General features: G+C 49.3%; 1 non-coding gene across 1 annotated transcript; it reads left to right on the top strand.

Moving 5' to 3' along the window:
• The first annotated feature begins 12,677 nt into the window (after positions 1-12,677).
• On the top strand, positions 12,678-12,764 carry TRNAS-UGA (transfer RNA serine (anticodon UGA)). Its single transcript has one exon. It is a non-coding gene; the product is annotated as a tRNA-Ser (tRNA).
• The last annotated feature ends 14,519 nt before the right edge of the window (positions 12,765-27,283 follow it).

Below are 27,283 nucleotides of genomic sequence, written 5' to 3' on the forward strand. Positions count from 1 at the left end.
TCTCCTAACCACTCTTAAATATGTGAAATACACGGAATCGATCCAAAACTACAAGCAAGGGAATCAACTCTTATTGCCGTAAAGGAAAAATAACCCCTTTCCTTTATATATATATAAACAAGGAACAAGTAGCCTTCGCCACCTATTCCTGAATTAAGGGAACGCGAGAAATCTTTCTCTATGTCAATTCAAAACAAAACAAACGGACGACTGAATCAAAAGTCTACTAGAGAGAAGATTGGCTCGAACGTCAACTACGGATTGCTCTATCCAACCAGCACATACCGTTTTCTATGATATTGTTTTGCTCATATTGTTTTATTGCCCGGGCATTGCTGCGGAAGAGTGAAATGAAAAACTCTTCTTGAAGAAGAGGACTCTTCTGCTTGATCTTTTGATACGGTGAGGGAACAGGTTTTATGCGTTCTTTGAGCAAATGGGGAAACAAACTGCTGATACAGAAATCTTTCACTTTTACTGCCGAAGGCACAAGAGAGACTATAGCTAGGAAGGATAAGCAAAGGAATCCAGATTCAATCGATTGTTTGAAGCCAAGGTCTCGAGCTAGTCCATCTTTCTATACGAATTTCTTTAAAGAATACTTCTCTTATGATATGATCTACTACGAGAGTGTCAAGCGGCGATGGAAGTTGAGTAACTGTCTTAGAAATAGGTAAGTCGGGCACATATTCTAGTTCCGATTCTAGGCTATCTATAGAAGAATGGAGTGTTATAAATTCTACTATTTAATTGGTGCAGAGGTAAGCAAGTCAGTCTCGGGTGGGAAGTAAGCACTATCAACTCAGGCGGGTCTTCAGTCCAAAGAAAAAGAAAGCGGTGGTCTGTACTTGAAAATAGGACTCTACTTTTTGATTGAAATAGGACTGTACTAGCATCTGCAAAAGGCAAAGCATGACCTATCGTGTAGTACTTCGGGTGTCGATCCACAGGGAAAAAATGGGAGAACTGGTTGGTTTGCACAAGTTCAAATATCTTGGCCTAACCTAATTTGTAGAAACCTGCGGCCTAAATTAAAGACTAATTCTAAACTAAAGAAAATAGAAATCGCCTAAGGCGCGTGCGGCCAAGGTCTTCCATAGGAGCTCGAAGGAAGAGGTTCTGAATAACTATACAATTTATAAGATGCAGTGGATTAGCTAGACATTGAAAAGCTGCCACTCTGAGGGAATTTGTTTGCATAAGCTACAGGTGCTATAAAGCAATCATGTACTGAGTACAAAGCTATTCCATTATAGTGAGCAGTATCAAATACGTAACAAGCAATAGAAGCATCCTGGAAGGTGTATAGAACTAGCAAAGTGGTTTAGGAAAGGGCATATGAATAGGCAGTTTGGCAAGTGAGTAGTTTAGGTCCTTTAGACCAAAGAAAAGGCCGGGAGCATTTAGGTAGGCCTATCACTCAACCGGCGGCAGCCGATCGACTTATACTAACCGCGTTGGCAGAGCTACTCAATGACTCATTAGATCCATGAATTTCCCCATCTGCGCAGGGCTTCCGCAAGGTTCTCGGCCCTTCTTCCGTGCATTAACTCAATGGCCGTCTATGGATTCTATGGTTCAGGTGGATGTGGTCAAGTGTTTCGATAGCATAGACCATCAGTTACTACTTGAACATTTGTCTAAGCTCTTAGGTACAGATAACGCTCCTCTCATTGACCTCATCAATTGCTTTCTCAAGACACCGAGACTTTCTAAGAAAGGGAATGACTACTCAAACAGTGAAGTCGGCCTTCCACAAGGATCACCGATCTCGCCTGTTTTGATTCAATCATTCCTGCATCAACTCGACTTGCAATTCGATGCTATGGCCCAAGAGGAGAATGGGGATTCTACCAAGTACGTCTATTTCGCTCGCTACGCAGACGATATACTATTCGGCATTCCTATCGTAGGTATTGGCGTCATGTCTAAAGTCTTCTTTCGAAGGCTGCAAGAAATTCTTGACCGTATGTCCAGTAAGCTACGCTTGAAATTAACGTCTATTGTACTGCAACGATGGAGGGCTCCCGCAGTCGAGGAGGGCAAAGATAGGTTTGCAAACCAGATTATTGGCTGTTACATTCAGACACATGAAATGCTAGATGTTATATGCAGCAAGGTCAAAACTGGGCTTTTATTTGTCCCTATAGAAAGATTATTCACCAAGCGCCAGGAAAGCTTTAGCTTTGCCATAGAGTGACAGTCGGGGGGAGAAGGAGAGAGGGAAAGAGGCAAATGAAAAAGAAGAAGGAGCAGGGTCGAGTGAAAGAATTGGTACATTGGGTCCCCCCCACCGAGCGGAGCCAAAGGAAAGACAAGGGTTGAGGTAATCGCTATGAGTGTTCAGGCTATTCCGCTTATGCTCGCGGATGCGGATAAGAAGCTATCAAAAGGGGATGATAGCAGCCACCCATATGGGCAGCTAGAAAGAGAACGAGCAAATGTGAATCATGATCCTTATTCGGTAGAGGAGTCGGGGGACATTGGTTCGAATCCACTTCGTGAATATCAGAAAGCATTGTTTCTCATTGAACTATATACGATACGCGCGCACGAGGAAGGGATAAATTGATTGCATTGCAGTCATTTTCCATCAGATTCTTATGGATGTAGTGCAAAGTAAATGTTTCAGTCAAAAGTAAGCTGCCGACTATGATGAATGCCCGCCCGATCTGTAGCTGATCTTTGATCCCGAGCTTGAGCTTCTCTTTGATGTCGGGTGAATTGAATTTCATATATGGAGAAATGTGTCGCTAGTCCAAGTCCGCTATAGAATTGTTTGTCTATCACTTCGGCAACGAAGGTCATTTCTTTAGAAGATCGATACTGGTAGTTGCTTGCGGTGTCTGAACAAGTTTCGAAAAAACTACTGTGTCTGCATTTTCCTAAAGATTGTTGTGAGGCTGATAGTGATATCTTTCCAATAACTGACTCAGCAGGTTCAATTGAGGTATCATTCGATTGAGATTTCGAACCGTGTAGTGGTTAGGATCCTCTTATTGCCGTCAAGGGCTATTTTGGTCGATTCCAGCTAGAGAGTTATGAATAGAAATAGCAGACCTGATTCGAGACAACAGGAAGTTCCCGTTTGCATATATACATTTCTCAGGTTCAGGCTATTCGTGGAGTTGATCACCACCACTTGAGATAGACGATCAACTTCATTAAAGAAGCAATCATCTCTATACAGGAAGCAGCATGTTTTCTATGGTCCTATGAAAAGGTTCCAGTGGGTTTCTCTTGCTGAATGGTGGTAAAACACCAGCTTTCATTCCTCACTGCAAGCTACTCCTTTTGCTGCTTTTTCTCACTCTTTGCCTGGGCCAACGATAGATTAGTCTCTAGGTCGGTCAAGTGATAAATTGGCGAGATTAGTTAAGGAAACTGGGACTTCTGATTGTTCGCGAGGGATGGCTGAATAACCTACTTTGCTTTCCATTTAGGGTAATAGGATGCCACTACTTGACCTTGCTTGCCCAGACACAAGATAACCTATAGTTTGGGTACTGCCCTTCGTGGTGCTTGCTTTCCTATAATCTGTAAAGCTTTAGTATCCGATTGCTTTTCTGACTGGAATTCTCTAGTTCACTTCACTTCTACGCAATGTCATTTCTTGATTCAAAGTGCTTATTTTCTGATTGGAATTTCGATCTCTTGGCAACAGGTTTCGCTTCTGCTGAGGACAAATTGAAGAAGCTACTTCTCAAGTCCGGGTGGGCTTTTGAATTCAGAGAAGGGAATTCCAGTTCTGATTCTAGTCTCTGTGCTCTGTTCAGTTCAGTTCAAGATGGGAAAGTATTGCTTGTTTCCTAGAATCCTAAAAGGGGTGCTTGTTTTCCTCGTCCGGGCTCTCCTCTCCCCTTTCTGTCCCAACCTTCATTCCTGCTTTTCCGCCAATTCACTAATTGAAATAGTTCAGATCCAGCACTTATATCCCTTATATATATATATATATAGAATCAGGTATCTGCTTTCCATGGTTCCTGATTTCGGTATCTTTCTTGTCTGCACTTGATGAAATCCCTTTCTTTTCTTCTTGGCATACAGATTGGATTCTTGTTGATCCAATCGGAACTCTTGAATTGAGGGGTGGCCGTGAAAGAATCACTATTTTGATGATATGAATGAAAACAAGAGATTTCATTCTTCATGGCATATTTCAAGACTAGGGTACCTGCATTCTAGGTCTAGGACTTGTTGCTTCAGATCAGTTCCCTTTAGAAGCAGTTTTCCTCTTCTTCAATCTCGAATCCCAAAGGGGAGGCTCTAGTTGCCAAGTAAGAAAAGATCTCGGTAGTTCAATTCATGCATGTGAAAGCTTATCTGCCAGATACAGATGATACTTGCCACTACTTGACCGAAACTGGGACTTGAGGAGGAATGAAATTCTAAGGGAAATCAATCAACTAATTGAAATAGTGATATCGGTATCGGAACTCTGGAGAAGGGCCCGGCCTAAGCGCCCTCTTGAGACTTGGACTCGAAAGAGGGAAAGATTAGTGGGTCAATAACCAAGTTCCCCGATTGGATTCCAGTATCTGATCAAGCCGAAGTAAGCAAGTTCCGGATTCGAGTTTCCTTTTCTGACTTGAATTCAAGTAGGATTCCACATCTACTCGGTATTCTAGCTGTACCAAGTCTTTTTCTTCACTCTTTAGAGGGAAAGTATGCTTTGGATTTGCTCAGTGATACAGGTATGCTTGCCAACCCTGCTGCATTGTCTTGATCTCTCCCTGGGATTCGGAACTTGGATCTGGGAAAGGAGGCTTAAGAAGAATATGACTCCATATTAGTAGTAGTATGTTGCACTAGACTCATATGATTAGGAAGCGATAGAAGTTATCGAAAGCAAAAAGGATAGGGGAAAGAAAAGGGTTTGAAAGTTCATTCTCACCCCTACAAACTTTCTTTTCTTCTTGGCGTACAGAATTCTCTGCCTTTAGTTACCCTTAGCGCGAACCATCTTCTTTTCGAAGGACGGAGTCGAGACTCCTATCTATTCGTAACACTTGCATGATGAACTATTCGTCCCACTATCTCCCTTTCCATGAGACCTACTATACCCCTTTTCTACCTATACCTGGCTAGACTCGTGTACCCCAATTTACATACATTCACCTAATTTACTAACGTTATTGCCTGCAATCGAGCAAATACCAATAAGACATTGATCTCTAAGGAGCTGTTACGAAGTGTCACAGTCGCTGCTAACGGTAGGATTTTCTATCACGTTTTTTTTCATTAACGTGCTTGCACCCACTAGTTTACTGCTTGCTTTAGCTTAGCTTTCCCGAAACCATCAACTCTAGCTTTTGGAGTAGGTTTTTACCAATCTGGTATCCGCTGCTGATCCATATTCTCATATACCCGCTTTCTTTACGACAGTATAGTATCCTGTATGCTGACAAGATCCATGAAGTAAAAAGGAGGGATATGGACTCCATCCTATAAACTCAATATATAGAGGCTACTCCGGAAACAGGAAGAAACCACACTCAGCATACAACACCGACTCGTCTTAGATAGGCTTTTCTAAATACTCAATTAGACTATTATGTACTTGACTTGCTAGGAATTGGATGAAACTATTAATGCATCCCATTATCTATTTCTTCATTCAGCTATGAGAGCTAGAAATTGATAGAATTTATCCATTCTACTTCCTCCACTTCTTTAAAAGCTTCTCCAATCACACTTATTACAATCTCACACACTTCTTCTTCCTGACCTTGAGCGCAGCGCTGAAAATCCAGTATAGATTTCGTGATATATCAGGTATAGTGGTTTGAACCAGCTCATGCTTCAGTCCAAGTGTTTGCCGTACGCCTTCCTTAAAGGGCTTAGTTTAATCAGTAGTGGTCCTATCACGGGTGTCACATTCATTTTGACCTATCCGGGAGACCCTATTTGATTAAGAGATCCATGCGATGCCAGAATCCGTCACTGAAGCATCGTATTGAGAAATAGATACCCAGCTGAGGAGTAGATGAGGGGCAGTGAAATCCATCTAAAGAATGCCGTGGAAATGCTACTTGTTGAATATCAAAAATATAGTATATCGAAAGGTGATGTGAGCGCTAGCTCATCTTAGAAGTGAGGTGAAAGATTTCTTTGATTTCGCGATCGATCCTATTTTGCTGGTGAGAAAGCAGAAAGGATTGGAAAAGGTACCAACTTCTTGTAATTCTGTATGCCAGCTCCTATCATATGTGCTAAGAGGGCGTTAAGCGGCCTGGGACTCTTATTTATGATCTTGTTTAGGATTGGAAGAGCGGAAAAGCTAAGGTACATCAGCATGGGTTCTATTCTCGTCTTTCAAGTACCTACCCTGGTATCACCTATGTAGATTGGTGGGGCTTTAGGACGGACTCCAAAGTTGACTGTTGAATCTCAGTATGTATGGCCAAGGCTCACTCATTCAACCCGCGAGAAAAGCGAGTCTTGAACGAAGGAAGAATAGTTGCAGGATCCTGGGTTCAGTATGATCGTTCTTCCAATTCATACTAGCTACAATCTTTCCCTGCTTAGAGGATCCAGCAGTAAGGGACCTACCTATGGCCAGTAAAGAACCCACCTATGGCTGGCTCCTCGGACAGCTTTCGGAGCTTCTGCTTCACCGGTGTAACACAAGTGGTTCCTGGGCTTTAACTAACTAAGTGCTGGTAGTGATTTTAGGTTGGTTTCATGGTTTCTTCATTCTTGTACCCTGTGTTAAGCATATAGCTAGCGTTTCTGGTGAACTTCACTTCACACCTAAAAAATCCCGATTGGAAAGAGAGAAACTTGACACGCTATAGTGACAGGTGAGGGCGAGCGAACCCCGTTAGCTACAATTCTATATCTTCTTTTTTGACCCCTTTGATTTGCCTTATCACTACAGCCACGGATTGAGCGAAAGCCGCCCAAATGAAGATCAGATCACGAAATCATTCTACGATTGATCGAGTTATTCTCTATATCTTTATATAAAATAAGAAGACAGAGAGACTCGGCTTCAAGATGGAGATTGACCATCTGCACCTGCTCATTCAATTATTCTATTCCGAGAAATCCGGACTACAATCTTCAGACAGAGGGTCCCTTCGATAAACTACTTGTCTCATTGGGAATACCCTCTTATGGAGAGCTAGATTCCGTAGTGGAGTTGACTTAGCTAAATTAGCAACTTATCGATCTGCTATAGCTTTTCAAATCCACTCTAACCGAACTATGTTAATTATGGAATACCGCCTATCCTTAGAAAATAAGATTGTCCTTGTACTTGCTCTCTCATTCCTGGGAGTCCTTCAAGGGTATCAGATCTTGCTTGAAACAGGTTTTTTTTCGCGCTTCCCCTAGCGCAGGCAGTAGTTTGATAGCGAGTTCACCTTCCTAGTAACGTTTGCTCATTTCATTCATTCTCATTCAAATCTACTTCTAAGGCATGTGAAGTACCAGTTGTGGACAGATCCCTTGGCAGAGTATCAACTTGAGATTCTTCTTTCACCCTCCAGGAGTTCGGTTCTTTTCTTTCTATATCAGAATACGACATAGAGGCTGAGCCTGCCGATTGATCAGACTAGCCAACTAAGGGGCCATTCACTTCTATAGAAAAATAGGTGTACTGCGCGAAAGCTTCTCTTTATGAAAACCCCTCTGAGTCTTCTATAGCCGCCAAATCCCTTTTGATTCTATTGTCAGAGGTGCCTTTCAATTTCATTGACCTTGGTACTGCATTTCATAGATACCTTCGCTATTACAGTAACGCAATTCTCCATTGAACCCATTGACCTAGGTACCGAGTCTGTTATGGGTACGTCTTTTCGGACTCTTCATTTGTTTGTGGACAACAAAAATGCAAACATGAGAAAAGGGGATCATTCCATTTTGAACACACCCATCTATCTCATCTGACCTCTCTGAATTCCCGAGTAACGAACCATGGGCTATAGATGGTTGGGACATATCATCATCCGAAGGGAGTGGTCTTAATACCGATGTCTTTCTTTAACCTTTGGGAGGTCGAACCACTGAACCTATTTCTTTGACCTTGGGACCGGTAGATAAGAAGGCAAGGCAGAAGAACCAATTGAATCGCGGAGAACAGGTAGCTCCGGCATGTGAACTTGTCGAACCATTCAACTATATTGTATATCGATTGGCCACATCAACGCATTTCACCTCGGAACTTGTACTTGGAATAGAGCCAGCCTTGAGATCCGCCACATCTTCCTTCAAGTCAGAGAGTTGAGATAGAACAGCTTCGCCTTTGACCGGTTTGCTGCTTTCCTTTATACACAAGCCCCTATTATTAAGGTATGGAGGTTTTTTTTGGAATGACCAAAGAACAAGAGAAGTTCAATGAGGTGCAAACGCAAGAATTAAAGCAACGAGGACAAGTGCTAGGATAGGATCCCGAAGGATGGCATGCCTATTCAGCAACGTGCAGAAAGGATGGCTTCACGCAAGAATCTTGATGAACCAGGTATGTCTTCTACTAACAGATATGCTATTTGCAATTCCATTGATTCTGCTAGTCTAGTAAAATCTGCTGTAGATAGTGGTCTAGTGTTGGGCAGTACACAGGAGGAAATTGATAGGTCTATAAATTCTATTAAAGCAAGAGAACTTGCTCAAGCATTGCTTTATGAAGCTGCTCAGAAAAAGAAGTTAGCTGCTCATGAGAAGGAGCAGTCTTCCAGTGTCGAGTTAAGCTCTGATTCAGAGAATGAGGATATTACTCAGATTGTTGAAGAGTTAGATAATCACAGTACTTGTATACCAGTTGGTGACAAGAACACTACGAGCAGAGCTAAGAGGAGGCATAACAAAAAACAGATACCGCCATGAAGACACTAATCTTGAATGTGAGGGGCCTGGCCAGGTAGAAGGGGGCAACCTTCTGAAGTGATAGAGTGGGTGGACATAGTTTGTGTGCAAGAAACTAAGAGAGAACAGTTCTCAGATAAAGAGTTAATGGCAATTGGTGGCAGAAAGCTTTTCAAGTGGTTTTGCAAGCCAGCCAGTGGCAGTAAAGGTGGAATGCTTATTAGAGTCAATCTGGATGTCATGGATGCAGACCTCATTAGGGAGGGTCAATTTCTCCATGGTGTTTGAGTATAGAGGCTTTGTGATAATTGTGCTTGGGTGGATGTTTATGGTCCAACCAAATTTAAGAGCTATGTTTTTGTCAGAGCTCACTAACTTTGTGCAGAGTGTTGATCTACCTTTGCGGGACATGATCAGATTTGCTCAAGAAACAATGGCATAATACATATTAATAGGATGGAAGCTTTTAATGCTTTCATATCTGAAACTGAACTACTAGAACTGAGAAGGGTTGGTGGCCTGGACTAACAAACAAGACAGGCCAGTGAGAGAAGTTTTGGATAGAGTTCTGGTTTCTTCAACTTCTGAGGATTTATTTCCTAAGTTTTACTATCCCTCTTGCAAGCTGGGTCAGATCATTGTCCTTTACTTCTAGAAAATGGGGAAGATAGGGGCTGCCACTAAGTTTCGTTTTGAACCATCCGCAAGAAGGGTTTAGAGATATGCTGTTACAGAAATGGCCTACAAGAACTGTTGCAAATGTTCCATTCCAGACTATTGGCAACAAGTGTCTCAGGGCTTCAGGAAGTTCTTGAGAGGGTGGAAGGCAAATGATGCTACTGACAATAGAAGAAGTAAATCCAATCCCTGCTTTAGCCTTGCTGCTTATTCACTGGCAATCCAACCATACCATTCTTGTCTATCAGGATCAGTCTTTCCCTCAAGTCACCTTAACATGCTTCTTTCTTTCCTTCACTATGCAGATACAAAACTAGGTTGCGGACGCATAAAGCCACTGATATTATTGGTCAGAAGTATGATTTGACAAAAACTACTACTTTAGCAGCTATGCAAAATGGAAGTTTCCTTCTTCTTGCTTGTTTGGCCGTCTGAAAGCAGATACAGATATCGGGGAGAAAGCAGCTCTCTGAGCGATGGATACCGATCGATCTCGGTTATTTTCATTGATCCTAGCCTATCTCCATAGCGCTCACCCAGAGGGAATTCACTCAGCTCTGGGCTGCATCCATCTGGTTGGCATGAGAAAGAAGGCAATTCCTTCCTTGGGTCAGATCTCCGTTCCGGGATGGAAGAAAGAAATGATGGTTTGGATGAGCAATTGGGAAACACACACGGGGTCATGGATGGCTACCTAATGTGAGATGCATGCATTTCGGATAGAATGTCACACTGGCTCTGGAGTGCCCGAGGGCGATAGATATATGGATATATAGAAGGAAGGGAACATCGTCTGCGAGCTCTCTCCTAATCCACTTTCTTATTGCAAAGGCTCCAACAGAGCAAAGTTGTACAAAAAGAAGTATGCATATGGTCGGTCCCCTTCGAAAGGCAATGGAAAGCAAGGGTCCCGCTAGCATTGAGGAAGGAAGCGGTGAGACCAGTTCAGCCATAACCTTGAATGGATTTATATAAGCCAGGATCTTGTACCAGGTACGGAGACTCTCTAGTGATGCTCCCCTACCCCCCTCTGCCTAGGGTAATAAGCTGGAGTGATAAGCTTAAGCTAATAGCACATAGAGAGCTAATACCATATCCCGCCAGGCTCCGCCTTTAGCTGACCCAGCCCGGACTTCCCCTTCAAGCATTCAAGAATAAGCATGGGAGTCGAATAGAGATGGCACTTGGAAACTACCGTTGGTATTTCAGGTTTCACATTGTACAAAATGAAATCATCGATAGGGCTCGCCCCGAAGAGAGGATGTCGCGCTTAATAGAAAATTGTTTAGTTTAGGCATTTCGCTTAGCTTAAAATAGATATGTAACATGATGTACTTACACGTGCAACCACTCCGTCTTCTAGACCGGGGTCATAATTGAACCCACAACAAACCTCAGATGATGTGACTTCTCCACCCTCTAGGCAATTAAAAACTGGTCCCATTAGCTCGAATTTACTAATGTTAGAAAGGAAGACGAAGGTGCCAAAACAAAGCATTTGTTTCAAGCGCTGTCGTGTCCTTGAGCTTCAAAGTCTCCAAAATCTTGATCGAGAAGAGTAAGCATTGCCTGGTGAGGAAGAGCGGAAGCATAGGTTTTTGGATCCTAGCGAAGGAGTTTCAAGCACGGATTACGCTTCTAAAGAGCACTATTTGGCTTGGCCCCTTCCTGCCAAAGATTTGAGATAACTAAAGCGACTCGCAATCAAAACTGGTGGAGCCAACGCCAAAGAGGAAATGTGTAGATAGTAGGTGAGCGCCTAGCCCCTTAGTCTTTCGGATCGGAAGATTCATTGGTTTCATCCAAAGGCTTCTGTCTCGTCTTCCTCAAATTCTTGATCGAGGATCAAAGACATTGCTAAAGCAGACGCCTACCGAACGGGAGTTCTTGTACCTGCTAGAACGGCATCTGCTCGAACTTTTGTTTCTTAGAAAAGAAAATATGAACTCACAATGTGCAACAGAAATGTACCCACCGGTTGAGAAACCACCATAGTTGGATGATTGCTCGCGCTAGTAAGACAGCTTTGACTCTTCTTGATCGTGATCTGGTGATCGGTCACACCCTCTTTAGAGGTTCTAGGCCCTGCCTATTGAGTCATCTACCACAGAAACAGAGTCTCGTGATGATCCTGGTACAAAAGGTTCGTCAGGCCCGCATTCAGAGACTTCTGCCTCAGACTCATATCCATAAAGATATTCTCTCGCTTTCTAGCTGTACCCTTCTTCACACCCACCACGGAGGTTAGAGATTTCCCGTTATCAACATTGTCCAGGCAGGACTCTATTTTTAGAATGCTTGGAGCCAACCAAACAGTTTGCTACGTCCCTCGAGAAAATCAAAACTTCATTGGAAATTCAGGACCAACTTAGGAAGGCACGGACTCATACTTTGTAAGGTCGAAGTCCACACATAAGAAAATAACTAGTGCCTAGGAATACCCCCTTCTTCATTCATCCATTTAGGTAAGAATGGATCCAGGGAACCTGGCTCGGGAACAGCCCTGAAAAAACACAGTAAGAGAGTCCAATCTCTGAAATATAGCATTTGATCTCCTAAGTAGTAGTAGTAGAAGGCTTAGTATCTGACTTGATCCAATAGAGTCAGAACACACAGTAGATCCAGATTCCACACCTTGCTGTGGACTGGGGAGAGAGCAGCTCTTCGATGCTGGGCGTTCTGTGTGATTATGGAGGAACTGTAGTACTCGCCCCAAAATGCAAGCCGGGATAGATACTTAAAGAAAGGGGGAGCGGTGGGCCTTCAAAAAGGAGCGAGGGAGTGATGGGCAACCTTTTTCTATATGTTGCTCGTGAGCCGCCAAGTACCAGTCTCGCAACAGTACTGGCGTTAAAGGATCGGTCCTTCACTTGCGGATCGTTCGCGAGTCGAACTCGCTCTCTTGCCATGCCTTTGACTCACGAACTCGAGTCGGACTCATTCACTGCTAACTTTTTTGAGGATCGTTCGTTCTTCACTCTCTTGCTATTACCCGCAGGGAGCGCTGCAACCGACGGTGCATATTATCATATAGAAAGAAGCGAAGCGTAGCGATTCGTACTACCGGAAAAGTGTCGCTAACCGCTAGGCAATAGAGTCAGCTTACGGGGTGGGGCGCAAGCAAGCGTAGCGAATCACATAGAGTTGCCCCTACCTGCCAGCGCGCAGATAGATAGGGCGGGCGAGCGCAGGGATGGATGTCTGAGCGGTTGAAAGAGTCGGTCTTGAAAACCGAAGTATTGATAGGAATACTGGGGGTTCGAATCCCTCTCCATCCGCGAGGTCATAAGTTCTCTCTTGCCTTATCTATAGATAAGAACGAATCTCCTCGACTCGACTGATATGATGGATGGAATGGGTAGAAGGTTGAGGTTATTGTGTGTTGATTTAGTTAGGACTTTGTCTCCCTTTCGTTATCTTCCGCCCCGGGTGGATAACCTGTGGGAGCTAAGTCGAAGATCTCGGTGTCGTCGTGAGTGGTTGATAAACAACGATTGCAGTTTGATTTAGGGAGTCCCAACCCTGTGAAGCTTAACAGACAAAGAAAACGATAGAGACTTCCGGGTATAGGGTGACGACCTTAATGAATCAAGTATTCAGGTGGCAGAGTTTTGAGCTACATAAGCGCTCAAATTCCAGAATACTTATTGCCCCAAAAATATGATCAACCCCAGGTACATTTATTAGGTTTTGATCTGAGGCTATCCTGGTCTGCAGGACCCAACACAAGTATTCATCCTTTCCAATCTGAAAAAGGTGTTGCCGAAAGCTTACCCTCTTCCACACGGATGCTACAGCCGCTATCACTTTTGCAGGAGGGGAATTACAGAGTTCGCCTCTCGACATCTTGTTTGGTAAGCGGAATTTTGACCCAGGCGCCCTAGTGTTGCCTAACCGTTCGGCCGGAGATGTCGGATGCGAGATCTTTATCTACTTGTATCAATTTGCCGCAGTGTGCTTAGATACAATGGGCTGGCAGCTGAGGCTTGGCAGGATGGGGGAGTTAATTAAGGTCGAGGGAGCAGGAAAGAGTTTGTTATTCGCTATTGGCTTAGTACGGCCTATACATAATAGGGCCATGACGGTTTTGGCAAGGCCTTGAACTTCATATATCCCTTTTTTACTCAATCCAGAATACCGAGAAAGTCAGATTGAATCATTTTGTCAACCTTTCCTTTGGATTTATTATCATAGGTAGTGTTCGAGATCGCCTCTGTGCGGTGAACGCTCGAATGTAGCTAACATCAGTTTTGTCCTCGCGTGGTTGAAGGAGATGCTGCTGCTGGATGGAATGCTTCCGGGGCGCCATGATCCTTCTATCAGGAATAGAATAATCGAGGGCACTGACTGACTGCATCAATCATCGCTCAGTGAGCTATTAATTGCCGCCAATAGCTCTTCGCTTGCATGCAAGGCGGCTAATAAAAGCGCCAGGGTGTGACGAGCCAAACCCTCGTTTTGTGTTGCTGAGACATGCGCCTAAGGAGAAATTGCCACCGAGTGACGTGCCAGCGCTACTACTTGATTGAGTGCCAGCATGTAGCTGTGCTTTCAGCAAGAATTTCACCATTGGGAGCCGGTGCCTTTCGAAGCACTTTCACGTGTGAACCGAAGTCGTCTTGCCCAAGACCCACGGAGACCTACCTATAGTGACGTCAAAGTACCAGTGAGCATGGAGGTTTGGTTGAAATTGGTTACGACGACGTCGAGTTGGCGGCGGAGGAAGACTCGGCATGAAGGCCAAAAAATGGTGTGGAACGTAGTGGTAATAGTACGCGCCCCACTCCGAAACAAAGAAAAAGGTGCGTGCCGCACTCACCAGGGACTGCTAGTGAGATACTGGAGGAAGGTGGGGATGACGTCAAGTCCGCATGGCCCTTATGGGCTGGGCCACACACGTGCTACAATGGCAATGACAATGGGAAGCAAGGCTGTAAGGCGGAGCGAATCCGGAAAGATTGCCTCAGTTCGGATTGTTCTCTGCAACTCGGGAACATGAAGTTGAAATCGCTAGTAATCGCGGATCAGCATGCCGCGGTGAATATGTACCCGGGCCCTGTACACACCGCCCGTCACACCCTGGGAATTGGTTTCGCCCGAAGCATCGGACCAATGATCACCCATGACTTCTGTGTACCACTAGTGCCACAAAGGCCTTTGGTGGTCTTATTGGCGCATACCACGGTGGGGTCTTCGACTGGGGTGAAGTCGTAACAAGGTAGTCGTAGGGGAACCTGTGGCTGGATTGAATCCTTCGCGATGGAAATGCCCTCGCCTACTTGACTAAACTAAGGACCTCGAGCCACAACCTTGATGTCTAGCTTCCCAACTGGTAGACGGTTCCCTTTCCCCCGGATCAATGAAGAAGGGAGAAGTTAGTTGATTCCTCCGAAGAACCGGAAGCGAAGCGCTATGCCGGGGCGAGGGGACGGGAAAAGAAACTGCTCCGAAGAAAGATATTGGGGTTCCCAATGCTTCTCCACGCCCAACGAGATGCGCCAACCTTGGGATGCTTTACTCCTAACCCCACGGCGGTTCCGAGACGGAGCTTAACCTGAGTCTCGGTTAAGAATGGCGATGATCTACGTTTCACACAGCGCACGATTCCATGGATAGTTTCATTCGAGATCGTGATGGAGGACATAGCTTACGATCATCGGCTTTGATCATGCCACTAGGCATTTGATTAGGACATTGCACAATGATCCGAACACTTTGTCGCATCTCTTCAATACGGATACAGTAACGATCATAGCGATCTCCTCTGGTACCTACTGGTACGTCAAGATCCGATTGGTCATGAACATCGTAAGGTGCTGCTCTTCGCGAATCCCAGCATACCCCAGGTTGGGATGGGTAGGCCCACCACTTCACTTTTGCACTTTCACTTAGGCCCGGGCCAAGTCAGTGGGGGGACCCTGTCGGGCTCCTTCCCCCCCAAAACAAACTGTACGTGGGAGTTTCCCTTCATACGGCTCGAATCATTCTCAGATGCCCCGAGAGGCATCTTTCCTTATGATCTGGTGGTTCACACGCGCGCAAACGAGCACCGGCCGCAACAGCAAGGAACTATGACCAATAGAGTCAGACACAGAGCGTCATACTTCTTTATCTTGTGATGGTTGAGGAGTTTCTTTCTCAGAGGGTGCGGGACGCTTGCGGAGTCCGTGCCTTCCGTACCACCACAGGTCGTTCTTGGGCAGATCCTGCTCCTAAACATAAGGGAGGGATAGGGGGAAAGGGGCCCTAAAAATCATATAAATAGGGTTGTAGAAAGACCACTTTCATTCGACGTTCCGGGGCGCCCGATTCGATCGACGAATTTGGCGAGCTGGTCCGCTTTGATCCAGGAGAAAGCCCAGTCAGCCACCTTTTCGGTGCAGGTCACGTGACCTATAGCTCGGCCTTCGCTTTTTGAGACTTCCTCTACCCACATCTCTATGTGCCCGCAGCACTTTCATATGGAGAAAGATGGGCTTACCATGTTCCATCAATAGCACCTAACCTATGCCGATTTTGGCGGACCGTGCTCCACCCCGGTGAACTCATGCGGTTCCGACGTGCCCAGAGGCCAGAGGCGAATCCGTTCACGGTCCGTAGGACCAACACCATAAGGTTGATGGCCCGCCCCGCCTAGAATAGGAATCTTTTACTGGGCTTACACACATTCGCTCACTTACGCTGTCCCCCCTCAGCTCACCCTAGCCCCGGGTACGTCGTCTCCAAGGCTTCACACAAAATCTTCACTGACAACATATGCATGCTTTTGTAGGGTCAGGCAGAACCGTTGTTGCCTGATGGGAACTTCCCCCATATTGCTATCAATGTCTTCATGTCGCACGACCTCTTAACATTACACCACTGAATCCCCAATCCTTTGCTTGCTGTGCAGTGACAGTACCAATATCCACTAATCGTTGTTTCCAGATACGGTTGCCGGTTGACATCTCTTCTAATTCGTCGATACGAGAAGCAAATTGTTGTGTGGAGGAATCAATATCTCGACATAAGCCAAGAGGCAGATCTTGTGCCACTCCACCAGGTCGTATGAAACTGGCATGCATCCTGGCTCCCGGGACTCTTTCATAGAATTCCAACAATTTCTCCCGCTCCTCAAAAGCCCAAAGGAACGGAGTTGATGCTCCCACATCCATAGCATGAGTAGTTGAAGCAAGTGAATGATTTGAAATTCGAGTTATTTCACAGAATAACACTCTTATATATTGAGCTCATAATGGTACCTCACAATTCAAAAGTCTCTCTACGGCTGAAGAATGAGCGTGTTCTTGGGCCATCGTAGAAACATAGATAGGGTCAACGACGGAACGAACAATGAAACTTTACGATAGCTTTTTTGTACATGTTCACTTGCATCACATACACAAGTGCTCTCTAAACCGTGCAATAAGGTCACCCATAACACGGCTCTCCCACTGGAGTTACCTTAGCCCCGGGCCATGCTATTCCATGATATTGGAAAAAGTTGACTAATTATTATCATCGTCTTGAAAGCTGGGCGCCTTTTGAATATGAGTGGGGCTCCTAGTCTAGGCGGCGCCTTCGTGGAGCCAAACCGAAGGAAGAGCAAAAGGGCGAGGCCACACCCGGGTCGATCAGGATGACGCCAAATCGAGCCACTGGCTAGACACCTTTTGCTCTAGTCTATGGAGCAGAGGAAGATATCCCCACGGAACTCGTATACGGGTCACCTCGAGTGCTCGCTTATGATGAGCTTGAGCAAGAGCAGCTGCGACAAGATGACGCGCTGCTCCTTGAGGAAGATCATCTTCAGGCTGCTGTGCGAGCTGCTCGCTACCAGCAAGCTTTGCGCCGCTACCATAGCCGCAAAGTTAATGCCAGAAGTCTCGAGGAAGGTGACCTTGTTCTTCGGCGTGTTCAGTCCGCCAAGAATTACAACAAGTTGACGCCAAAGTGGGAAGGCCCTTACCGGGTGAAACGAGTCACTAGGCCTGGCGCTGTCCGCCTTGAGACCGAAGATGCCATTCTGGTGAGCAACTCCTGGAACATTGAGCATCTTCGTAAGTTTTACCCGTAAGGCGCGGTTGCCGGAACCTGTTCCGGCAACCACCTTTTGTACAAGTCTTGCCACTGTTGCATGTAATCCTTTGTACAAAGCCGGGCGCAGACCCCGCGCATAAGTAAAGTTAATATGCTCCGCGCATCTTGTCAATTTCATGCTTTCTATATTTTGCATGTGTAATCTGACACTTTGTGCAGCATCTACTCCCCGGTAAGCAATAACGAGCCATAAGGCTCCATATCTGTATTTTCTCTTCTTTCTTTTTCACAAGGAAAGGAAGGTTCCCTCGCGCACAAGTTTGCCGGGGGGGAAAGGAGAAGAAAAGGGTATAGACCAGGCGTCGTTCAAGAATTTCGCCTTGCCGGGAAGCAAACAACAGAAAAGATAAGTTGCCAAAGTTTGAGCAGTCAGATTTTTTAAAAAATTTAAGTTATCTTCCTTGAACGACCGTGCTTTGTATGGAAAACCTGTGCGCGGAGGAACCAGCTCGTAGCTAGTGGCGCCCTTACTTTGTTTCGAGTCCGCTCAACAACTTAAGTGAGCTGCGACTAGTTGTCGCGCCCTTACTTTGTTTCGAGTCCGCTCGACAACTCAAGTGAGCTGCGACTAGTTGCGACAAGGTTTCTTATCGGCAGCGGCACCGCCAGCAGGCTGCTGACATCCCGCACTCAGCGCTCGCGGCTAAGGTGCCTGCGCCGGCAAGTTCCCTAAAAGCGTAGGGTAAAAGCATACAAAGCAAGGAGTCAAGTAAAGGGAATAACATTGCAAGCATTACCCGAAATAAAGTTATATTACAAAATAGCTTGTCGCAGCTCTAACAGATCGTTTTCATAACTTGATCGACAGCGACAAGAAAAAGGAGGAAACGGGCGGCCTAGTCTACGCGATCGCCCTCAATCCTCTTGATCCCACTCACCTTGTCCACAATGGGTGCGACAAGGGCCTTGAGCTCCTCTAGATCGGCATCCGGCGGCAAGGTCCTGAGGACATTGGTGAGGCGGAGGCCCGGGTTGCGGAAGGCCACCTTCATCAACACCTTCTGAAGGGCTCCCGCGCAGATCTTGCGTGACTCGTCGGCCAGCTGCTTGGGATCCTCTCCCGGAGTCGTTGGAGGGCCGTCGCCACGCCTTTGAAGAACAAGGTGAGCTTGGCGCTGGGCTGGAGGCTCTCGTCGGAGGGATACCCGAGATCCGCCATCCCCAGCTGCGCCAGCTCCCTGTCGATATCCGCGGCAACATTCACCAGACTCTCCGTCCAGTGCTCCACAGTTTCCCTGAAGGCATTTTGGGTGGCGGCAACACTCTCTAGCAGCGCCTTGTCGGCCTTGATCTCCTCCCTCAAGGCCGTCTCCTGCTTCTTGGCGCTGTCCAACGTCTTGGTTAAAGCGGTCAGCTTCAACTCAAGACCCGTGTTGGAGTCCTTGGCGGCGCTGAGCTCTTTGCTCTTCTCGGCGAGAGCGGCCTCCAGCTGCGCCACCCTCGTCTCCAACTCCTTCTTGGCGGCCTCGGCGGCGGCGGCAGCATCCTCCGCTTGCTTGAGGGCTCCGCCAAGTCTTTCCTCGCGTGCGGCAAGCTCCTCCTCGTGGGCGTCAAGATTAACCTTCCGCTGCGCCAGCTCGCCCTCCTCCGCGGATAGCTTCACGGCGGCAAGCCGCTGTTGCTCTTCGACTTCAGCTTTCTCGAGGAGGAAGGCCTTCTGCGCTTCGTCAAGCTTCTCCCGCTCCTCCGCTAGGGACCGGAGGGCCTCCCGGTGGAAACCCCCGAGCTCCTCTGCGCGCTTCTCTATGTCTGCTCCCGCCTTCGCGACAAGCGCCTCGCGGGATTCCAGCTTGGCTTTTCGTGTGCGGTAGAGCGACAACAGCTTCCGCAGCAGCCGCTCCTCTTTAGGCTCGTTGCTGCTGCTGCTCGGTGCGTCGACCAGCGTCAGTCCCATGGAGGCAAGCACTTCCCCGTCGAAGATCTCTCCCTCGATCGGCGCCTTGGAGCTTGACGCCCAGGGGAGGTTGATGAAGACATCGTCGCCGGCCTTCAAGTAGACGCCAGGCTGGGGCTCTTCGGAGCCGGGCGCTGCGGCAGCGGCGGACGGGTCGGCGGTCGGCATAGCGCCTGGCGCTCCTGCGGCCTCAGGGCCGTCAGTGCGATCGCCAGACCCCTCGCCAGCTGCTGCGGCTACAGCCTTAGCGGCCTCTGCGCCGGCAGGATCGCCAGCGCCGGCTGCTTCTTCGACGGCAACCTCGGTCTCCATCGGCTCCGTAGCAGATGGATCTGACAGTCGGAAAGGGGAGAAGAGTCAAGAAAAAATCCAATAAAAAGAAGATCAAGAGAAGAAGAACCCAAGGGAAGTTTTGAAGCAAGAGGAGTACCTGCACCAGGTTCTGCAGTCGTGGTCTCCGCCGTCGGGGGGCCGCTGGTGCTGTCCCTTGCCGGAGAACCCTCCCTTGCCGAAGACTTCTCCCTTGCCGGGAAGCCCTCCCTTGCCGGAGAGTTCTCCCTTGTTGGGGGATCCTCCCTTGGCTCCTGGTGAGACTGCTCTGCTCCTACACAAATCAACAAGCAGATATCAGCAAAGACAAGTACCCATGCGTGCCTCGCAGCGGAAAATAAACCATATACTTACGCTGGGGGCTGCTCTGGAGAAGGGTTGCCGGGTCCGGCAAGGTTGTCTCGGGCGCGCCCCCTGCCGTCGCGGTGGGTTCGTCCTCGATGACGATCACCGGGACCTTGGCCCTCTTTGCTGCTCTCTGGGCCAGAGTCCTAAAGAGGAACAAGTTCAGAGAAAAGCAAGTGAGAAACAAGACAAAAAGCAAGGATTGAAGAACTACAAGTACAGCAAGAGAAGCCTACTCTTCTTCTTCTTCCTCGTCGGAGCTGAACACGGAGAAGTCGAAGTCCGGCGCGCGCCCGGCGCAAGGAGGCGGAGGAGAATCTTCCCTTGGCCGCTTGGCAGGAGCAGTGGCGGTGGTCTGAGACGACCCCGATCCGGCTGCCGGCGCGGCGTGAGCAGCGGCAGGAACTGAAGCGGTGGTCCGGCTAGACTCCGCTCCAGTTGCCGTCGCCGCATGAGGCGCTCCCGCGGCAATGGTGTTTGCCGCGGTGGAGCGTGTCACGCGGCGTGGCGACTGTTTCCCCGCCTGCCGCTCCGCCGCGTCGCCGGCCTTGCGGAGACGCCTCCTTGGTGGGGATGGAGGCTCTGTTTGCGGCAAGCTGCCTGAAGATGAGGAGGAAGAGGAGTTGATGTCCAGCGAGCTGCTCGTATCCTTGGCGGGCTCGTTCGGCTCGGCGTCATGCCCGGCAAGCTCCTTCTTGCCGGCGGGCTCCCCTCGCTCGGCACGGCTTGCCACCTCTGCTGCATCTGCCTCCTCCACGGTGAATCCAAATTCGCCCGCGGCCGCGGCTGCCGCCGCCTCTTCCAGCCTAGTGGCGATGAGTGCAAACTCCGCATCGGTGGTGTCGCGGGTGAGGCCATCCTTCTCGTCGGAGCGGATCGGCACTTCCACCAAGTCATCGAAGAACTGCTGCACGACATCGTCTGCGGGCTCCTGCCAAGTTGGCAAAATTCCGTGCGAGTCGCAGTCCGGCATCATTGCACGGATGCGGTCGAGCGAGGAATTTTTGCACAGCGGAACAACGCCCCCCGGCAACCTGAAGACCTCGGGATGTTGGGGGTCATACTTGAATAGCTCCTGCAGCATCGCGTGGAGCTCTAGGACAGTGAAGTTGTAGTTGAGGCCCGGCCGCAGCCTCATGATATCTGCCGCATTCTTGAACTCCCAAGTGGGCCTCCCTCGTTCCTGCAGGGGGGCGATGCGGCGGCGAAGAAAGTCTGCGCCAACAGCGCCTACAGTAAGCCCGGCAAGCCTGAGGCGTAGGATCCGGGTGACAGCAATCTTCAGCCTGTCGTCTTCCGGGGCCACGTCACTCCAATCGCTGCCGCGTGCTACTGGGGTTTTGCGCCGGGTGGTGAATGGCTGCGGGTTCTCCTCGTCAATCCAGCACCAGCCTGCTCTCCACTCCTCCCACTTGCCGCGGAATTCTCCCTCCAGATAAGTTTCCTTCTTGCCGGCCCTTGAGATCCAGGTGATTCCGCCGGATAGGGGCTCTCCTCTCTCCACTCGGGGTATGAAGAAGTGGCGAAAGAGGGCTACGTTGGGATGGACTCTAACAAAGTTTTCGCAGAGATGTGCGAAAACTGCCATGGTCAGAACGGCATTGGGGGTGAAGTCAAGGAGGTGGAATCCGTAGGTATTCATGATGTCGCAGAAGAATTCAGAGAAGGGCGGGCAGAGCCCGTAGTAGAAGAACAAGGCGAAGAAAGGGTATCCGCTTGGGGCCTCCTTCCAAGCGGCGGCGGGGAGTACCTTCGTGCGCGGATGCACGCGCGTCTCCGTCGACCAGAAGAGATAGAAGTTCTCCCTCAGCTCCTTCGCGGCAAGCTTGGGGGGGAGACGGCCCGCTCCTTCCGCAGCGCCGCGAGCCGCTGCGCATCGGTCGACTTCACGACCTTCCCCCTGTAGGCTTTTGAAGCCATGGCGGAAGCGGTGGAGGAGGTTGACAGCGTTGGTGGTGCTGGTAGCGATGGGGGGCCAGAGCGCTGCTCTCTTTTTCTCAGCTTTGGGAAGGCGAGGGAGCGGTGGAGATTTCTGAGATTGGAAGCAGCAACTGGCAAATGGGCGAACTGCCCCTGTTTCCTCTGCTTATAAAGAGGGAGGGGGCGGACGTTTCGCATTTCCGAATAAAGAAACCACCCACGATCTCTCCCACGATGCCGCATTCAACGCGTGCCGTTCGGGGAGGGCGCGATGGATACGGAGAGAGATACGACGTAACCTAGGCCGCGCGTGCCCGTGCCCTGTTTTGGGCCTGGCCCAACAGCGCTCCACACCGTGTATGGCCCAGGCCCGGAGGCTCCTGTCCGTGTACTAGAGTAGGGGTACCCTAGTATCCCGAACTTGTGCACGGGCAGTCGCAGCGTCCCGCGGCAAGGCTTGCCGGGTCACCGCCAAAGTCCTCCGTGGTTCCTTTGGAGCCATTCAAGAACAAAGTATCCAAGCCAAGGAGACAAGACCCCGGCAAGAGGAGCTTGTCGGGAAGGCCAACCAAGGCACCTCAAGGAGCTTGCCGCGACGCGCCACGCGCCCCGGCAAGGCCCGGTGAGCGACAAGCTCCCGGACGCGACAAGACAACGACCGCGGCAAGGCGCTTGCCGCGGCAAGCCACCATTCCGCGCCCGCGCTCCAGCACATCCACCAACGTGTCGCTCTGGGACCCTTCCAGGCGTACGTGGCGGGAGGTTGTGCAGCCAGGGGTGCGCGGTGGCAAGCGGCGCTGACAAGATTGCCATCGTGGCAAGCGGTGGCGTCCCTGGCGGTCCCTTTTGCACTGTTTAGGCGACACAGACGGGCATTTAATGCCCTTGTCCCCTGCCATCAGGGTTAGGTATGATACACTGTAGCAGGTAGCTGTACCTATCGCAGCACCTTTACATTTTTACCCTTGTCTACGTCCTTCCCACTTCGGCGTCAACTTGTTGGAATTCTTGGCGGACTGAACACGCCGAAGAACAAGGTCGCCTTCCTCGAGACTTCTGGCATTAACTTTGCGGCTATGGTAGCGGCGCAAAGCTTGCTGGTAGCGAGCAGCTCGCACAGCATCCTGAAGACGATCTTCCTCAAGGAGCAGCGCGTCATCTTGTCGCAGCTGCTCTTGCTCAAGCTCATCATAAGCGAGCACTCGAGGTGACCCGTATACGAGTTCCGTGGGGATAACTGCCTCTTCTCCATAGAATAGAGCGAAAGGTGTCTGGCCAGTGGCTCGATTTGGCGTCGTCCTGATCGACCAAAGAACCACCGGCAGCTCTTCGATCCAGTTTCTTCCGCACTTGTGCAGCCTGTCGAAAGTCCTGGTCTTGAGCCCGCGCAGCACTTCAGCATTTGCCCTCTCCGCTTGGCCGTTGCTTCTTGGGTGAGCAACAGAAGCGAAGCAGACCTTGGCGCCAAGATCTTGGACATACTGCATGAAGGTGCGGCTCGTGAATTGCGTACCGTTGTCGGTGATTATCCTGTTAGGGATCCCGAAGCGGCAAACAATCGACCTGAAGAACTTGACTGCTGACTGTGCTGTCACCTTCCTCACCGGTTCCACTTCCGGCCACTTTGTGAACTCGTCGATTGCAACGTACAAGTACTCAAAGCCCCCGACTGCTCGGGGGAAGGGGTCGAGGATGTCGAGCCCCCAGACCGAAAATGGCCAGGATAAAGGGATCGTCTGGAGAGCTTGAGCTGGTTGGTGTATCTGCCTGGAATGGAACTGGCACGCTTCACACTTGGTTACTTGTGCAGTTGCATCCTAGAGGGCTGTCGGCCAAAAGAAACCTTGTCGGAATGCTTTGCCGACAAGTGCTCTCGCGCCAATGTGGTGTCCACATATGCCTCCATGTATCTCTGCCAACAGCTTTTGTCCGTCTTCCCGGTGAATACACTTCAATTTCACATCGTTGAGTCTTCTTCTGTACAGTGCCTTGTCGACAAACTGGTACATACTTGACTGACGGGCTACTCTTTCCGCTTCTTCTTGCTCTTCGGGAAGTTCTCCTGTCCGAAGGAAACGGACAATTTGTTGTGCCCATGCTGGAGCTTGTGGCTCGACAACAAGGACTAAAGGCAAATTTGCTGCTGCGGGAGCATCCGCTTCTATGGCGAGAATCTGCGGCTCTGCCGGAGCTTGACGTTCCCCGGCAAGCTTGCCGGAGCAAAACTTGTCGGGAGCTTCTGCTTCAATGGAACAAACCCTAGGGCTTGCCGGAGCAGATTGCTCCTCAGCGCAAGGCAAATCTGTTGCTGCGGGAAAGTCCGCTTCTACGGCAAGAATCTGTGGTTCTGCCGGAGCTTGACGTTCCCCGGCAAGTTTGCCGGAGCAAAACTTGTCGGGAGCTTCTGCTTCAACGGAACAAACCGTAGGGCTTGCCGGAGCAGACTGCTCCTCAGCGCTCTTGGCGTTGATCTTGGGGACCTTCTTGGCGGCGGCTTTGGGGAGCTCTGCCGGCAAATAGTCACCAGAAATCAACTTCCTCTTCTTGCTCTGTCCAGTTGATGGCTTTACAGACGGTTGAGTCAGCTTGAGCACAAAAATCCTTGGTTCCACACGTAACTTAAGTGCGGCGCACTTTGACAGGCCATCGGCAATGGTGTTCTGAGCTCTTGGAACATGCTCCATCTGTAGGCCGTCAAAGTGCTCTTCTAGCTTTCTCACTTCGTCGACGTAGGCTTCCATCAACGGACTCTGATAATTCTTGTTTACTTGACGGACGACAAGCTGTGAGTCACCCCTGACAATGAGCTTCTTGATCCCAAGGTCTGCCGCGATCCTGAGACCGGCAAGCAAGCCTTCATACTCTACAGTATTGTTTGTTGCTTGCTCCTTGGGAAAATGCATCTGGACTACGTACTTGAGGTGCTCTCCGGTGGGTGCGACAAACAGCACGCCAGCGCCGGCGCCTTGCAGCGAAAAGGCACCATCAAAGTACATCAGCCACTCTTTGCTTGCTTCCTTGACGGGGATGCTCGTTTCTGGAATTTCTTCATCTGGTGTTGGCGTCCATTCTGCTATGAATTCTGCCAATGCTCTGCTTTGGATAGTTGAAGTACTTTCAAACTTGAGGCCAAAGCTTGACAGTTCCAGTGCCCACTCAACAATCATGCCTGTCGCTTCTGGATTCTGTAGTATCCTCTTCAACGGAAAGCGAGTGACAACTGTGATCTCATGTGCTTGGAAGTAATGGCGCAGCTTTCTCGAGGCCATAAGAAGGCCGAAAAGCAATTTCTGCATGCCAGAGTACCTTGACCTAGCCCCCTGCAGAAGGAAACTGACAAAGTAAACTGGGCGCTGCACCATTCTCTTCTATATCTCCTCGCGCATCTGCGCAGATCCATCTTTGTCGGGACCAGAGCTTGCCGGGGAAGCCCCCTGCTTGTCGCTGGATGCGCCTGCCGTGGTTGCTGGCTCGTCATCTGCCTCCCTCTCTGCTACTAACGCAGCACTAACCACTTGATTGGTTGCCGCTATGTACAGCAGCAACTTCTCTTGCGGCTTAGGTGCGACAAGTATTGGAGGGGAGGACAGGTATCTCTTCAAGTCTTGCAGCGCAGCCTCCGCTTCCGGAGTCCATTTCATTGGACCTGCCTTTTTCAATAATTTGAAAAATGGCAGGGCGCGCTCAGCAGACCTAGAGATAAATCTGCTGAGAGCAGCCACGCAACCGGCAAGTCTTTGTACATCCTTGACGCGCTTTGGTGCTTCAATCTGCTCAATGGCCTTGATCTTGTCGGGATTGGCTTCAATTCCCCGCTGAGATACGAAGAACCCGAGAAGCTTGCCGGAGGGGACTCCAAACACACACTTCTCTGGGTTGAGCTTGAGGCTGATCTCGCGCAGATTTGCAAAGGTCTCGTCTAAATCTTGAATCAGAGTTGCTCTGTCCTTGCTCTTGACCACTATGTCATCCATGTAGGCCTCCACATTTCTGTGCATTTGTGGTTCGAGAGCGACATGGACTACTCTTGCAAATGTTGAACCAGCATTTTTTAATCCGAAAGGCATCCGTATGAAACAGTACGTGCCACATCGAGTAATAAATGCGGTCTTCTCCTCATCCTCTTCTGCCACGAAGATCTGATGGTATCCTGAGTATGCGTCAAGAAATGAAAGCAAATCACATTCGGCTGTGGAGTCAACAATCTGGTCAATGCGCGGCAAAGGAAATGGGTCTTTGGGACAAGCTTTGTTAACATCGGTAAGTCGATACAAAGTCTCCATTTCCCGTTTGCCTTGCGCACGACTACAGGATTGGCCAACCACGTAGGATGGAGCACTCCTCTGACAAGGCATGCTGCTTCCAATTTCTTGATCTCTTCTGTGATGAATTCTTGGTGCTCCACTGCTTGCTTCCTGACCTTCTGCTTGACGGGCCGCGCATGAGGACAAACGGCAAGGTGGTGCTCAATTACTTTCCTGGGAACACCGGGGATGTCAGACGGTTGCCACGCAAACACGTCGACATTCGCCCGCAGGAAAGCAATGAGCGCGCTTTCCTATTTAGGGTCGAGAGTGGCACTGATGGTGAAGGTACCACCAGCACCGTCCTCCTTTGCGGACACCTTTTTCGTCTCTGGCAGAGCTGCCATCGTCTTCTTATACTTGCCGGTGGAGCTCGATGGTGCGTCCTCAACAGCAGCGCAGCACTCCGAAGAGGTACGCTTGCCGGAGTGGGCATCAAAACTCTTGCCGGACTTGGTCTTCTTCCCCCCGGGAGCTTCAGTGGCAAGTGACTTGCGGTCTGTTGCGGCTGCCGCTTCCCGGTAGATCTTGTCGGCGCAGATAAGAGCATCCTTCTTGTCGCCGGGGACAGAGATGACGCTTATTGGGCCTGGCATCTTCAGCATGTTGTATGCGTAGTGAGAGGCTGCCATGAACTTGGCGAGTGCTGGACGGCCAAGTATCCCATTGTAAGGCAATGGAATATCGGCAACATCAAAAGTGACCCTCTCAGTCCTGAAGTTCAACTCACTGCCAAACGTTACTGGCAACGTGACCTTCCCCTTCGGCTTGCTCCTTCCCGGGTTGATTCCTTGGAATGTGCCGGTCTCTTCGAGCTCGCTGTCAGGGATTTGGAGTTTCTGGAGTACAGCGGAGGAGATCAGGTTCAAGCCGGCCCCGCCGTCAACTAGCATCTTAGTGACCTTGAGGTTGCGGATAGTTGGTG

The sequence above is a fragment of the Triticum aestivum genome, chromosome 6A (assembly GCF_018294505.1).
Source record: "Triticum aestivum cultivar Chinese Spring chromosome 6A, IWGSC CS RefSeq v2.1, whole genome shotgun sequence".
NCBI lineage: Eukaryota > Viridiplantae > Streptophyta > Magnoliopsida > Poales > Poaceae > Triticum > Triticum aestivum.